This window comes from Aulonocara sp. 'chitande type north' Nkhata Bay, linkage group LG23, assembly GCF_057382095.1.
Source record: "Aulonocara sp. 'chitande type north' Nkhata Bay isolate Kocher_YH1m ecotype deep benthic linkage group LG23, A_spYH_male_GT1.1, whole genome shotgun sequence".
Lineage (NCBI taxonomy): Eukaryota > Metazoa > Chordata > Actinopteri > Cichliformes > Cichlidae > Aulonocara > Aulonocara sp. 'chitande type north' Nkhata Bay.
The window spans coordinates 32,454,279-32,471,414 of record NC_141365.1 but is presented as its reverse complement, the minus strand read 5'-3'; positions in this window follow the sequence as shown (position 1 = coordinate 32,471,414).

The following is a 17,136-nucleotide window of genomic DNA, read 5'->3' as shown; positions in this document are numbered from 1 at the left end:
TTTATGATATCGGTATTGGACATAAAAAAGTGGTATCGTGCCATCTCTAGTTTAAATGAGTGTGTATAGGAGTCAGTCACAGTGATCTACCCACAGGGTGTTCCCATCTATACATGGTGCACGTCTGTAATGTTTCATCCCTGGCAGAGCTTCCAAACAGTATTCCAGTGTTCCAAACAGCAGTGTTTCTGCTTCGTGCCCTACTCAACTGCTCTATGCACAGTAGGACTGATTAGTTTTTTTCCATCTCATAAATTTGCCTCTCCATCATGTTTGCAGATGTAGCTTGCATCTGTTTTCAGCAGTTTTTTCTGATGCCTCCACTGCACTCACCACCACACAGCATCAAGACCATTTATTAACTAGTTGAGAATTTAAGAGCTTAATAGACATGTTTGGAACAGGGCAGACTAATCTAGCTCCATTATAGATATGAATGTAACATATTAAAAGCCAATCTACAAATTTAATAGAAAATATTCTACAATAACATAAAACCTGCTACAGAGAATTTTTTTTACAGAAAAACCCGCAGGAACAGATTTGATCAATGCTTCCCAAAAAACAGCAGCAGGTCTATAACTTGATCGAGCATCACAGCCCTGACCCGAGATATTCAGCACAGATACTGTAAGACAACTACTCATGGATGCTGCAAATTCCAAGACATGAAATTTAAGGCCACTGTGTATATGAGTTAAACAAAGCAACAAGAGCAACTAGAAGTAACTGCAACACTACTGCTCAACAGAGACTCACAAAACTACTAACCACCAGGTGTCCTGATTTCACAGTAACAAAAGTGTGGCAACATATTAAAACTATGTGTTATTAAACTATGTTATGTGTAAAACAATAAAACAGTTTGATTAGACTAATATTGGACTGCGGTCAAGTAAGTCGTCATTTGTAAGTCACGGTCAAGCCAGCACCCTGTAATCTGCCACATCAATTTTCTTGCACTTAGCCTTATCAGCAATATCTCTGTGAAGGTTCTCAGTCATACAGGTCATCGTAGTCTAAGGAGCTTGGAAAGAAAAGCATCTGGACTTCTTTGAGTTGCAGTATGACAGTCGGTGTCGTAAACCACCACCTCTGTTCAAAGATGGTTGCTCACAGTGGACGTAAATGGACGTAAATTGCTACATATACACCAGTGTGTGAATGTGTGTGTGAATGGGTGGATGACTGGATATGTAAAGCGCTTTGGGGTCCTTAGGGACTAGTAAAGCGCTATATAAATACAGGCCATTTACCATATTTCAAATACGAGGGTTTCTACAGACAAAAACATGGCTGCACCATGGGCTCCCCCGTGTCACCTATTGTAGCCAACCTTTACATGGAAGAAGTGGAAAGAAAGGCTCTTGGCTCTTTTAAAGGGAGAGTACCCAGCCACTGGTAAAGATATGTAGACGACACCTGGGTCAAAATCAAAACACAAGAAGTGGAATCCTTCACTGCGCACATTAACGCCCTGGATAAAAACATCAAGTTCACCAGGGAAGACACAAAGGATAACTGTTTGCCTTCCCTGGACTGCGCGTGCACATTGAAGAGAAAGGCAAACTCAACATCGAAGTTTACCGGAAGCCCACACATACGGACCAGTACCTCCTCTTTGACTCCCATCACCCTCTGGAACACAAACTTGGGGTAATCAGGACCCTACACCACCAGGCAGAACATGTTCCCTCTAAGCCTGAAGGGAAAAAGGAGGAACACACACATGTAAAGGAAGCACTCAAAACGTGCGGCTATCCTAAATGGGCGTTTATAAAGTCAGCAAAGATACACAGGAAAGAAGATCAGACACCAGCGAGGGAGGATAAGAAAGACAGACGCAACAACATTGTCATCCCCTATGTAGCTAGTGTATCAGAGAAACTCAGGAGGGTTCTCTCCAAGCACGACATCCCAGTGCATTTCAGACCCAGCAACACACTCAGACAAAAACTGTTTCACCCGAAAGACAAAACTCCTAAACACAAACTTAGCAACGTGGTGTATGCTGTACAGTGCAGCGAGGAATGCCCGGACCTCTACATCAGAGAGACCAAACAGCCATGGCACAACATAGAAGAGCCACCACAGGACAAGACTCAGCTGTCCATCTGCATCTAAAGGACAAAGGTCACTCTTTCGAGGATGCCAATGTTCACATTTTGGACAGAGAGGACAGATGGTTTGAAAGAGGAGTGAAAGAAACCATTTACGTCTACTGTGAGCGACCATCTTTGAACAGAGGCGGTGGTTTACGACACCAACTGTCTGCCATCTATAATCCAGTTTTGAGATCACTCTCATCCTGGGCCATCTGACCTCAGGAAATCACATGATAGGGTGGGGCCAGGTTTCACAATGAGCTCACCTGAAACCCCAGCTGATTGTGACCCACACCCGCTTTCACACCTTGGCTCATGTGATTAGGTAGAGGATCATCAGGGGGTCCTTTGTCCCTCTTTGGGAGGAAATTCCCACTGGGTTTAAATCTGGGACTCTCCACCATTTGACCCTTAGAACTGAAGAAGCTTCTCGGATGAGAGGTGAAACGTCTTCATGCAACTCAAAGAAGTCCAGACGCTGTTCTTTCCAAGCTCCTTAGACTAGCCTTATCAGCAGCGCCATTCTATTTTTTCATTGCCACACAAATGTCTACATTTTCAGCTTAGACTGAACATGTGTATTTGTTATTCTATTCAAAATCAAACATTTTAGTAGCAACTATTATATTAAAATGTGGCAGATGATTACACAAACCTGTAAATGCTGTAGGAGTAGGTCACAGATAAAAGGTATTCATTTGTAAATTTGACTTTTGGCCTCACAGAGATAAAATGTGACAGGATATTTGTATGTAAACTATAATGTGATATTTAGAATCCACATATATTAGTATATAATCTCCTAAATCTTGCCAAGACAAACAATGGCAGTAAGGAACATAGCTCTAAATAACATTATGATCTTTTTGACCCTCACTATATGAGAAGTCAAATGGACAGGTCGGAGGTCAAATGTGGCATTAAATCTTTAAGTGGTACATTCTTATGGCGACTGTGGCTCAGGGGGTTGGGAAGTGTGTCTGTAACCGGAAGGTCGCCGGTTCGATCCCCGGGCTCTCTGTCCTGGTCGTTGTGTCCTTGGGCAAGACACTTTACCCTACTGGTGTTGGCCAGAGGGGCTGATGGTGCAATATGACAGCCTTGCTTCTGTCAGTCTGCCCCAGGGCAGCTGTGGCTACAACCTTAGCTTGCCTCCACCAGTGTGTGAATGCGAGAGTGAATGAATAGTGGCGTTGTAAAGCACTTTGGGTGCCTTGAAAAGCGCTATATAAATCCATTATTATTATGTTGACAATACACACCACACTTGTAAGAATCAAAGTTAAAATTATAAGACTTTTTATAAAGTGTTTCTCTCTGAGAGCAGTTAAGATTATAGAGAGGAAGCTAAAGACAGATATGTCTGTGAAGGTTCTCAGTCATCCAGGTCATCGTAGTCAAAGGAGCTTGCAAAGAAAAGCGTCTGGACTTCTTTAAGTTGCTTGAAGACGTTTCACCTCTCATCCGAGAAGCTTCTTCAGTTCTAAGGTCAAATGGTGGAGAGTCCCAGATATAAACCTAGTGGGAGTAACCCCCCACAGAGGGACAAAAGGACCCCCTGATGATCCTCTAATCGCCTGAGCCAAGGTGTGAAACTGGGTGTGGGTCCCAATCAGCCAGAGTTTCGGGTGTGTTCATTGTGAAACCGAGCCAAGGTGTTAAACTGGGTGTGGGTCCCAATCAGCCAGAGTTTCGGGTGTGTTCATTGTGAAACCGAGCCAAGGTGTTAAACTGGGTGTGGGTCCCAATCAGCCAGAGTTTCGGGTGTGTTCATTGTGAAACAATGGCTGTCCGAGTCTTCTATCAAAAGTTACAGCTATTTATATGAAGTTGTACAAAAACGCTTTCTTTCGCCAAGACAGTGCGTTTCTTACGATTACATACATTTGAATGGGGAACTCGTCCGAAACAAAGTATAGGTTTTCATTATGTGAATAACCTGAAAATCTTAGCTCAAACAGCTGCAAACCCTGTTTGCCCAGCACGGGGATATTGAAGTCTATAAGATAAAGCCATAAACATGTGTGTACGAGTCTTCTATCAAAAGTTATAGCTATTTATATGAAGTTGTACAAAAACGCTTTCTTTCGCCAAGACAGTGCGTTTCTCACTGTTACATGCATTTGAATGGGGAACTCGCCCGAAACAAAGTATAGGTTTTCATTATGTGAATAACTTTAAAATCTTAGCTCAAACAGCTGCAAACCCTGTTTGCCCAGCACGGGGATATTGAAGTCTATAAGATAAAGCCATGAATATGTGTGTCGGAGTCTTCTATCAAAAGTTACAGCTATTTATATGAAGTTGTACAAAAACGCTTTCTTTCGCCAAGACAGTGCGTTTCTTACGATTACATGCATTTGAATGGGGAACTCGCCCGAAACAAAGTATAGGTTTTCATTATGTGAATAACCTGAAAATCTTAGCTCAAACAGCTGCAAACCCTGTTTGCCCAGAACGGGGATATTGAAGTCTATAAGATAAAGCCATAAACATGTGTGTCCCAGTCTTCTATCAAAAGTTACAGATATTTATATGAAGTTGTACAAAAACGCTTTCTTTCGCCAAGACAGTGCGTTTCTCACTGTTACATGCATTTGAATGGGGAACTCGCCCGAAACAAAGTATACAAAGTATAGGTTTTCATTATGTGAATAACTTGAAAATCTTAGCTCACACAGCTTTAAAACCTGTTTGCTCAGAACGGGGATATTGAAGTCTATGAGATGAAGCCATGTGTGTCCGAGTCTTCTATCAAAAGTTACAGCTATTTATATGAAGTTGTACAAAAACGCTTTCTTTCGCCAAGACAGTGCGTTTCTCACTGTTACATGCATTTGAATGGGGAACTCGCCCGAAACAATGTATAGGTTTTCATTATGTGAATAACTTGAAAATCTTAGCTCAAACAGCTGCAAACCCTGTTTGCCCAGAACGGGGATATTGAAGTCTATAAGATAAAGCCATAAACATGTGTGTCCCAGTCTTCTATCAAAAGTTACAGATATTTATATGAAGTTGTACAAAAACGCTTTCTTTCGCCAAGACAGTGCGTTTCTCACTGTTACATGCATTTGAATGGGGAACTCGCCCGAAACAAAGTATAGGTTTTCATTATGTCTCTGGTGTAATGTGGATTGCCTGAGACAACAGCACAGGGCCTCGTGAAATGTGGATGGTATTGGCCAGCACCACTGGCCCTGGTGTAATGGGGATGGCATCAGCCAGTAGCAAAGGCCCTGGTGCAATGTGAATGGCCTCATCCAACACCACTTGCCCTGGTGCAATGTGGATGGCATCAGCCAGCAACAAAGGCCCTGGTGAAATGTGGATGGTATAGGCCAGCACCAAAGGCCCTGGTGAAATGTAGATGGCCTCAGCCAGCAACATACGCCTTGGTTAAATGTAGCACAGGCCCTGTTGTAATGTGGATGGCCTCATCTAACAACACTGGCCCTGGTGAAATATGGATGGTAATGGCCAGCACCACAGAGCCTGGTGTAATGTGGATGGCCTAAGCCAACAACACTGGCCCTGGTGAAATGTGGATGGTATTGGCAAGCACCAGAGGCCCTGGTGTAATGTAGATGGCCTCAGCCAGTACCACAGGCCCTAGTATAATGTGGATGGCACCAGTCAGCAACGCAGGCTCTGGTGAAATATAGATGGCCTCAGAAAGCAGCACAGGCCCTGGTGTGGTGAAGATGGTCTCACAGGGAGCACAGGCCCTGGTGCAATGTGAATGGCCTCAGCCAGCAACACAGGCCCTGGTGTAATGTGAATGTCCTCATCCAACACCACTGGCCCCGGTGCAATGTGGATGGCATCAGCCAGTAGCAGAGGCCCTTGTGGATGGCAACAGCCAGCAACACACTCCCGTGTGTATTGTGGATGGCAACAGCCAGCAACACACTCCCTTGTGTATTGTGGATGGTATAGGCCAGCACCAAAGGCCCTGGTTAAATGTAGTTAGCCTCAGCCAGTAGCACAAGCCCTTTTGTAATGTGGATGGCCTCATCTAACAAGACTGGCCCTGGTGAAATATGGATGGTAATGGCCAGCACCACAGATCCTGGTGTAATGTGGATGGCCTCAGCCAACAGCAAAAGCCCTGGTGTAATGGGGATGATGGCCTCACAGGAAGCACTTTCCCTGGTGTAATGTGGATAGCCTCAGCCAACACCACTGGCCCTGGTGAAATGTGGATGATATCGGGAAGGACCAAAGGCCCTGCTGTAATGTGGATGGTTTCAGCCAACAGCACAGGCCCTGTTGTGGTGAAGATGGCCTCACAGGAAGCACTGTCCCTGGTGAAATGTGGATAGTATTGGCCAGCACCACAGGCCCTAGTGTAATGTAGATGGCATCAGCCAGTCGCACAGGCCCTTGAGTATTGTGAATGGCATCAGGCAGCAACACCACTGGCCCTTGTGAAATGTGGATGGTTTCGGACAGCAACACAGGCCCTTGGGTAATGTGGATGGTATCAGCCAGCAGCACAGGCCCTGGTGGGGTGAAGATAGCCTCACAGGGAACACTGGCCCTGGTGAAATGTAGATGGCCTCAGCCATGAACATATGCCTTGGTGAAATGTAGGTGGACTCAGCCAGTAGCAACACAGGCCCTGGTGAAATATGGACGGTATTGGTAATAACCACACACCCTGGTGTGGTGAAGATGGCCTCACAGGGTGCACTGGCCATGGTGAAATGGCCTAAGCCGGCAACATAGGCCCTGGTGAAATGTGGCTGGCCTAATCTAACAACACTGGCCGTGGTGAAATGTGGATGGTAATGGCCAGCACCAGAGACCCTGGTGTAATGTGGATGGCCTTAGCTAACAACACTGGCCCTGGTGAAATGTGGATGGCATCAGCCAGGAGCACAGACCCTTTTCTGGTGAAGATGGCATCAGCCAGGAGCACAGACCCTTTTCTGGTGAAGATGGCATCAGCCAACAGCACAGGCCCTGGTGTGGTGAAGATGGCCTCACAGGGAGTACTGGCCGTGGTGAAATGTAGATGGCATCAGCAACTCTAAGAGGCACTGGTGTATTGTGGATGGCAACAGCCAGCAACACACTCCCTTGTGTATTGTGGATGGTATAGGCCAGCACCAAAGGCCCTGGTTAAATGTAGTTAGCCTCAGCCAGTAGCACAAGCCCTTTTGTAATGTGGATGGTCTCATCTAACAAGACTGGCCCTGGTGAAATATGGATGGTAATGGCCAGCACCACAGATCCTGGTGTAATGTGGATGGCCTCAGCCAACAGCAAAAGCCCTGGTGTAATGGGGATGATGGCCTCACAGGAAGCACTTTCCCTGGTGTAATGTGGATAGCCTCAGCCAACACCACTGGCCCTGGTGAAATGTGGATGATATCGGGAAGGACCAAAGGCCCTGCTGTAATGTGGATGGTTTCAGCCAACAGCACAGGCCCTGTTGTGGTGAAGATGGCCTCACAGGAAGCACTGTCCCTGGTGAAATGTGGATAGTATTGGCCAGCACCACAGGCCCTAGTGTAATGTAGAGGGCATCAGCCAGTCGCACAGGCCCTTGAGTATTGTGAATGGCATCAGGCAGCAACACCACTGGCCCTTGTGAAATGTGGATGGTTTCGGACAGCAACACAGGCCCTTGGGTAATGTGGATGGTATCAGCCAGCAGCACAGACCCTGGTCTGGTGAAGATGTCCTCAGCCAACAGCACAGGCCCTGGTGGGGTGAAGATAGCCTCACAGGGAACACTGGCCTTGGTGAAATGTAGATGGCCTCAGCCATGAACATATGCCTTGGTGAAATGTAGGTGGACTCAGCCAGTAGCAACACAGGCCCTGGTGAAATATGGACGGTATTGGTAATAACCACACCCTGGTGTGGTGAAGATGGCCTCACAGGGTGCACTGGCCATGGTGAAATGGCCTAAGTCGGCAACATAGGCCCTGGTGAAATGTGGCTGGCCTAATCTAACAACACTGGCCGTGGTGAAATGTGGATGGTAATGGCCAGCACCAGAGACCCTGGTGTAATGTGGATGGCCTTAGCTAACAACACTGGCCCTGGTGAAATGTGGATGGCATCAGCCAGGAGCACAGACCCTTTTCTGGTGAAGATGGCATCAGCCAGGAGCACAGACCCTTTTCTGGTGAAGATGGCATCAGCCAGGAGCACAGACCCTTTTCTGGTGAAGATGGCATCAGCCAACAGCACAGGCCCTGGTGTGGTGAAGATGGCCTCACAGGGAGTACTGGCCGTGGTGAAATGTAGATGGCATCAGCAACTCTAAGAGGCACTGGTGTATTGTGGATGGCATCAGCCAGCAAGACAGGCCCTTGTGTATTGTTGATGCATCAGCCCGCAACAGAGGTCCTTTTTAAATGAAGTTGGCCGCATCTAGCAACACAGGCCCTGGTGAAATGTAGATGGCTTCAGTCAGTAGCACAGGCCCTAGTGTGGTGAAGATGGTCTCACAGGGAGCACTGGCCTTGGTGAAATGTGGATGGAATCAGCAACCAGCAGAGGCCCTTGTGTATTGTAGTTTGCCTCAGCCAGCATCACAGGCCCTGGTAAAATGTAGATGGCCTCACCCAGCAAAACACGCCCTGGTGAAATATAGCTGGCCTAAGCCAGTATCACAGGCCCTGGTGTAATGTGGATGGAATTGGCCAGTAGCAAAGGCCCTGGTGTAATTTTGATGGCATCAGCCAGCAACGCAGGCTCTAGTGAAATGTAGATGGTATCAGCAAGAAGCACAGGCCCTGGTGTGGTGAAGATGACCTCACAGGGAGCAGTGGCCCTTGTGTAATGTGGATGGCATCAGCCAGTGGCACAGGTCTTTGTGTATTGTGGATGGCATCAGCCACCAACACAGGACCTGGTTGAAATGTGGATAGTTTCGGCCAGCACACAGGGCCCTGTTGTAATGTGGATGGCATTAGCCAGCAACGCAGGCCCTGGTGAAATGGAGATGGTATCAGCAAGCAGCAAAGGCTCTGGTGTGGTGAAGGTGGCCTCACAGGGAGAACTGGCCTTTGTGTATTGTTGATGGCATCAGCCACCGACACAGGACCTGGTGAAATGTAGTTGGCCTTGGCCATAAAAACAGGCGCTGGTCAAATGTAGATGCCCTCAGCCAGCAACATACGCCCTTGTGAAATGTAGTTGGCCTCAGCCAGTAGCACAGGTCGTGTTGTAATGTGCATGGCTTCATCTAACAACACAGACCCTGTTATAATGTGGATGGCCTGATCTAACAACACTAGCTGTGGTGAAATATGAATGGCATTGGTAAGCACCATACACCCTGGTGTAATGTGGATGGCTCTAGCTAACACTACTGGCCGTGGTGAAATGTGCATGATATTTGCGCATGTAACAGTGAGAACTCAGACAAACATATTTATGGGTTTATCGGGCGAGTTCAATTCAAATGCATGTAACAGTGAGAAACGCACTGTCTTGGCAAAAGAAAGCGTTTTTGTACAACTTCATATAAATAGCTGTAACTTTTGATAGAAGACTCAGACACACATATTTATGGCTTTATCTCATACAATTCAATATCCCCGTGCTGGGCAAACAGGTTTTACAGCTGTTTGAGCTAATATTTTCAGGTTATTCACATAATGAAAACCTATACTTTGTTTCGGGCGAGTTCCCCATTCAAATGCATGTAACAGTAAGAAACGCACTGTGTTGGCGAAAGAAAGCGTTTTTGTACAACTTCATATAAATAGCTGTAACTTTTGATAAAAGACTCGGATACACATGTTTATGGCTTTATCTTATAGAACTCAATGTCCCCGTGCTGGGAAAACGGGTTTTAAAGCTGTGTGAGCTAAGATTTTCAAGTTATTCACATAATGAAAACCTATACTTTGTTTCGGGCGAGTTCCCCATTCAAATGCATGTAACAGTGAGAAACGCACTGTCATGGCAAAAGAAAGCGTTTTTGTACAACTTCATATAAATAGCTGTAACTTTTGATAGAAGACTCGGACACACATGTTTATGGCTTTATCTTATAGACTTCAATATCCCCGTGCTGGGCAAACAGGTTTTAAAGCTGTGTGAGCTAAGATTGTCAAGTTATTCACATAATGAAAACCTATACTTTGTTTCGGGCGAGTTCCCCATTCAAATGCATGTAACAGTGAGAAACGCACTGTCTTGGCGAAAGAAAGCGTTTTTGTACAACTTCATATAAATAGCTGTAACTTTTGATAGAAGACTCGGACACACATGCACTGTAAACCCCAACAGTCTACCTGACTTATAAAGTTTCTGGATATAACAATTGAAACTCCTCACATAGTTAAAACAACTTAAAACTTTTCTGTTCGGTTAACGATTCAAACAGTTATAATTGTACATGGCTTAGAAGTTAAGAGTAAATACTGCTTTCTTAATTATGATTTTTGAGTAAATGTTTTTTTTCCGAGCTCCGCATGTCATGACGTCATGACCTTTTCTCTCTAACCTGAACGACGTTGACAGAAAATTCTGTTCAATATGGCTGCCCTTCTCGAGCGACTGGAGAACACATTTGGAGAAACTTGTAAGTAAAACGGAACCTTCGTTATGTTTATTTTTTTTCCGTAAAAAAGCAAGTATATTAATATGTTGCAGCCAATAACTTGTTTTCGAATGCGCTGTTGTGTTAAAAGCACAGACCCAGGTGGTGAATAGTTGTTCGCGCTCTTTTTCAAACATAGATAATGTCGTCAGTTTTACAGTTTTAACCGATTAAAACAGTTTTACGAAGAATCACACAAAGAAAGGGTCTTAGTGATATTTCAACGACCCCTTGCCAACGCAAGAAAGTTGGCGTTTTTACAACAGCAGCCTCATTGTTCGGCAGGTTTTTTTTTTTCTTTTTTTTTTTTTTTTTTTTTTTTTTTTTTTTCTAAATGACATCAGAAACAGCAGTATGCGACATTACGTGATGGCAGAGCTTCAGTTCATCCTTTGTCATTTTTTTTTTTTTTTTAATAAATAGGACAGGGGGAATGAATGAGAGAGAGAGGGGGAGAGAAAGAAAGAAAACCAAAGGGGAGAAGAGACGGTGAGAAGGGGGGGGAAGAGAGACAAAAAAAAAAACAAAACAAAAAACTCCTGGGTCACCTGTATGGAGAAAAAAAAAAACCAAACAAACAAACAAAAACAAACAGAGGAGACAGCAAACAACAAAGAGCAACATAATAATAGAGAAAACAAAGCACCATCACAATAAACTAGCTAGTCATAGATATCAGTATTTACTAAGTAATAAACGATATTGTGCAGCACGCAAGATAGACAGCGCACAGTGTGCTTTGAGGCAGCAGCCAAGAAAGCTTTAGTCCGCGTCTGTGAATACCCATGTGTGCATACCTGTGTGGATCAGCATGCTTGCATTCCAAAGGTTTCTCCATGTAATGATCTGCTAGGGAGTGTGGGGGGGCCATAGCCCCGTCCTCCAGGGTGTGAAGCGGGTATGGAGGAGATCAAAACTCCAGACATCCAGAGGCCCCCAGAACACAAGAGACCATGGAAGACCAACAGAGGGGCAGCCGCGCCACTGTCCCAGTAAGAGCTGAGGAGAGTCCCAGATGAGGGCTCGCCCAGCAGCCGCGGAGCAGAAGTCAGGGGGAGTTGCAGTGTCGCGCCCGTGAGCTCCGCCGGCCCCCAGCTGCGCCTGAGTGACCGAGCCCTAGGCCGAGAGGCCGGGGGCACCCCACCTCCAAAGGGGCCCGAGCGAGCCCCAGGCCCCAGGCCCCGACAAGCGGCCGCCAAGGAGTGAGCCGGTGTGTACCCGGACGCCCACCCCCAGACACAAAGAACCACCAACACACCGACACCTGAGGGAGTCCGCCACCGGCAGGGGAAGTGGTGGTGGGTGGAGATAGGCCTCCAAACCTTGGAGGGCCTGAGGTGTCCCCAGAGAGGTGGCGTCTGATACCCAACCTGACATATAGACACAGACATACAGGCACACACAGACACAAACATCCATTCCCACCCTCATGCTCTCATGTGCACTCACTCCACACTCAACCAACGTGGAGACAGACATAAAGAGACGCTGTACACACAATCACACTCCCCAAGCGTACTCTACAAACCGGGTCTAGGTACCCTTGCCCCTGGAGGGGGGAATTGCACCCAGACCCAGGTGGTGTTACCCTTTTCCCTGCGGTGGGGAGAGGCAGACCACCCCGACTCCGCAGCAGCAGGGAGGCCCCACACCCCAGACCGCAGTCGGACGGCCAACTCCTCCTACTAGCCCTCCCGCTCCAGCAGGCCGCAGAGAATGGGGGTGGGAGAAGACTCCAAACCTCCCTCCACCCGCTCATTGTAGTGTTGATGCATATGTGTTCTAAGGTGCAATTAAAACCCAGGAGGGCATGGAGCTACCTGCCAAGGAGCAGCAGGTAAGCGCATAGTCCCTCCTGCTAACCCTCAATGACTAAGTGTATTTAAAATTGAGAGGTGGGCAACGACGTCAGGGGTGAGGTATACACCCTGATGGTGATTTGGACTCCGTGATTGTGCCCACCCCCAAGATCCTATATGTATGTGTAATGAGAGTGTGAATAATGTGAATGTCTAAGTTGTGGGATAAAATTGAGGCAGAGGCAGCCAGAAGGGGACAGGGGGGGGTAGCCTCCTCTGCACCCTGGTGACATACCCCCACTCCAAGGCCCTGCATGTGTGGGTGGTTGTGGAGGAGCGGGAAGAGGGAGGCAGCTGGAGATGGGGAGGGAAGGAAGGGAGGGGCAGGTAACCCCTCCCTGGGGCCAGCTCCCCCGCTGACCCCAGTAGGCACTCCCACCCTCCGCGACCCGCCAGGGAAGGGGGGCCCAGGCCCATCAGACCGGGGCCCAGTGCAGTAGCGCCCCCCCGGCTCCACAGAGCCCTGGACAGTCCACCCAACCCCACCACAGAGAAAACTGCACCCACCCCACCATCCACTCATCTTCCAGACTACATAAGACAATAAACACCCAGGCTGAGATCTTCCTCCACCTCTCCTGTATCTCCCCCTCCTGCAGAGAGTTCCTGAGAGAAGAAAGCTCCTGCAAGATGTGACCATCCCCCCCACCAGTTGAAGAGCCCCCCAGGCGGCTCGATGCACCGGCGGCACCCTGCTCCAGGGCCGGGCCCCCATGCACCCACCCGCCCACAACCCCGGCAACACACCAACCAGGACCCGAGCCCCCGAGGCCCGGCCCGGGCCCCAGCCCAGAGACGGAGCGCCCCCAGAACCTCACGCCCATCCCGGACCCACCCAGGGGCAGCCAGGTTGCCAGGTCAGTAACCCGCGTCCGTCAGCACAGACCCTCCCCTAGCCCCGCTGCACGCAGCCGCGAGGAAACAGTCACCTGAGAGCCAACAGAGCCCTCAACCGGACGTGACCGCTACCCCGGGTTGAGCCCCCCAAGGAAGATGCCTCCGGGGAACCCCCCGACGCCCTAAGCCTGTCCCTACCCCCTCACCAATCACAACAGTGAAGGCGGGACCAAACTATGACCCCCCACCCCCACTAGGTGATGGAGCTGATAAAAGGGGCCCAGAGCAATTGATCTAATGTGGTGGCAGAGGCTGTGTCAAGACTAATGTAATCTAATAGATAATTTCTATATTGGTTAGAATTAAGATTATTTTTATTTTTCCAGTTCATGAGGACTGTTTTCTTGGCTATGCATAGGGCAGTGAAGATCATATGGGCTATATTCTTTTCTGAAGTGACATTATCTAAGCTGCCCAACAAACACACTAAGGGGGAGGTTGGAATGTTACATTTCAGACATTTTGATAAGTCTTCACATATCTCGCGCCAAAAGTTTTGCACTGGTGGACAGAACCAAAGAGCGTGGATGTAATTGTCTGGTGTATTGCCTTGACAGTGTGAGCAGTTGTTGGAAGATGTAAAGCCCATCTTGAACATCCGATGACCTGTATAGTGCACTCTATGAAGTATTTTGTATTGTATTAATTGCAGACTGGGATTTTTAATTAATTTAAAAGTTTTTAAGCAAATCTGAGACCAGAAGTTTTGGTCTAGGTTGACTGATAAATCTGCTTCCCACTTTGCAGTAGGAAGGGATATTGATTCATCTAATTTAGAAAGTGTTCTGTATATTTTAGATAATAATTTGGGGGATTTAAGAGTAAGAAAATGTGCCGCACTTAGTGGTGTTTGTAATTCAACTTGACTGAGGTTAAATTTCTTTTTTACTATGGATTTAATTTGTTGATATTCTAAAAACCTTGTCTTGTTGATCCCATATTGTTCAACTAGTCTGTCAAATGGAATAAATTCTGTTCCCTCTAATATATGTTCTAAGTATTTAATTCCTTTACAACTCCATTCTGGGAAATTAATCATATTATTGTTTTGTAATATGTCAGGGTTATTCCAGATAGGTGTACGTTTGCATGGGATTAATGAAGACTCCGTTATTTTTAGAAACTCCCACCATGCTGTTAGAGAAAAGCTGATGTTGATACTTTTAAAGCATTCATGTCTTTTGATGTTTGAGCTAATAAATGGTAGGTCTGAAATCTCTAGATCCTTGCATAGTGCCTGTTCAACATCTAGCCAGGGCTCAACTAAGAAGGTATGTTTTAACCATTCTGAGATGAACTGAAGCCTGTTGGCTAAGAAGTATTGGTGAAAATTAGGCAGATCTAATCCTCCTCTATCCTTGGTTCTTTGTAGCGTTTTTAAGCTAATACGCGGGGGTTTATCTTTCCAAAGGAATTTGGAAATATATGAATCCAGAGATCTGAACCAATCTTGTGATGGTTTGTTAGGGATCATCAAAAATAAGTAATTTATTTTTGGCAAGATCATCATTTTTATAGTGGCGACCCTTCCCATGAGTGATATGGGTAAAGATTTCCATCTAGTCAGATCGCCTTCTACTTTCTTTAGAAGTGGGATGTGGTTTAGTTTAGTTAAGTCTGAAAGCTTAGGAGAGATATTAATACCTAAATATTTAATATTTCCGGATTGCAGTGGGGCAGAGGAAGAATTATGGAAGGAGCAGTTAATGGGGAGAACTGTAGATTTTGGCCAGTTAATTGAATAATCTGAAACTCTTGAAAACCAGTTTATTAAAGTAATTACCTCAGAGAGGTTGGTTTGTGTGTTTTGCAGAAAAAGCAACACATCATCCGCATAGAGACTGATTTTATGTTCTATGTTCTTACATTTTATGCCCTTAATTGTTGTAGCCTGTCTAAATGCTGCTGCTAGAGGTTCGATAAAAATTGCAAAAAGTGAGGGGGAGAGTGGGCATCCCTGTCTGGTGCCCCTCAGGAGACAGAAGCTGGAGGATGTCTGGTCATTTGTTCTGATACGAGCCGTTGGGGAATTGTATAATATTCTTATCCAGTTTATGAAAGAGTTTCCAAAACCAAATTTGTGTAAAGTTGCGAATAAAAATTTCCAGTTAACTCTGTCAAATGCTTTTTCTGCATCTAGAGATAATATTATGGCTTCGATGTTTTTATCGTATGAGTAGTCTATTAAATTAAGTAATCTACGAGTGTTTGTTGAGGAGTGCCGACCTTTTATGAAACCAGTTTGGTCAGGATGAATTAAGAGGGGGGTCATTTTCTCTAATCTCTTTGAGAGAGCTTTGCAGATTATTTTAAGGTCTACATTTAAAAGAGAAATTGGACGATAGCTTGAGGGAAATAAAGGGTCTTTGCCTGGTTTTAGCAGGAGACTAATGTTGGCAGAATTCATATTTGGTGGTAGTCTGCCCTTTTCCTCGATTTCCTGCAACATGCTGTGGAATACTGGTGCCAAAATTGTCCAGAATTCTTTGTAGAATTCTGCAGGGAAGCCGTCTGGACCTGGAGCCTTATTATTGGGCATACTTATCAGGGCTTCCTGGAGTTCACTTGGCGTCAGTGGCGAATCCAATTCCATTGCTTGACTGTCTAGTAATTTTGGAAGAGTTACGTTGTCAAGAAACAGATCAATTTCATTTTTAGATGGGTTTATTTGTGGTGAGTATAAATTTTCATAGAAATCCCTAAAAATGTTGTTTATTCTTCCAGGATCATATATTGTGTTCCCCGATAAATCTTTAGCAGCACATATAGTTGTTTTTTCTTTATTTATTTTTAGCTGGTTAGCTAGAAATCGACCTGATTTGTTACTGTGTTCAAAATTCTGCAAGCGAAGTCTTTGTATAAGGAATTGTGTTTTTTTATTAATAGTTTCATTTAATTCTAGTTTTGTTTTGCATATTTTGTTCAATGTTTCCTGATCTTGGTGGGACGCGTAGGCTTCTTCTAGTGATTTGATGTTTTTTTCTAATTCCTGAATATTTTTGTTTTCTTCTTTCTTTTTGTGTGATGAGAAAGAAATTATTTTACCTCTCATCACAGCTTTCCCTGCTTCCCATAGAACAGAAGCAGATATTCCGGGAGTGTCATTAAAGTCTAAATATGAAGTCCATTCCTTTTTAAAGTATTTAATAAAGTCTTCATCTTTAAGTAGTGATATATTAAATCTCCAGTTTTTACTTGGCGTAGTATTATTCTTGTGCATTAGTGTTAAAGATACAGGAGCATGATCGCTGACAGCTATAGGATGAATCTCAGTGTCTGAAATGTCACACAGCAGTGAGCTGCTGACCAAAAAATAATCCAGACGAGAGTAAGAGTGATGAACATGCGAGAAAAAAGTATATTCCTTACTGGTGGGGTGAAGAGAGCGCCATGCATCGCAAAGACCAAAGTCGTTCATATACTGTTTGATTATATTTGTGGACTGCCAATTACGCTGAGTTCCTGTTGTGTTGAGCCTATCCATTTCTTCATTTAGTCCAAGGTTTTTTTTTTTCTTCTCATTAGCATCATTCAAAAGTGACTTAGCTAGCAGTGGCAACTTCTATCTAAAACAATTGAAATATAGCAAGGTGTTGTATATTTAGTGTGCTAATAAGGTTTTCAATATTTTTATTTTTTCTTCCAAGGCTGAAGACCGAAGACCAAAAGACAGAAGAAAAAAAATTCAGACTGCAATTAATTT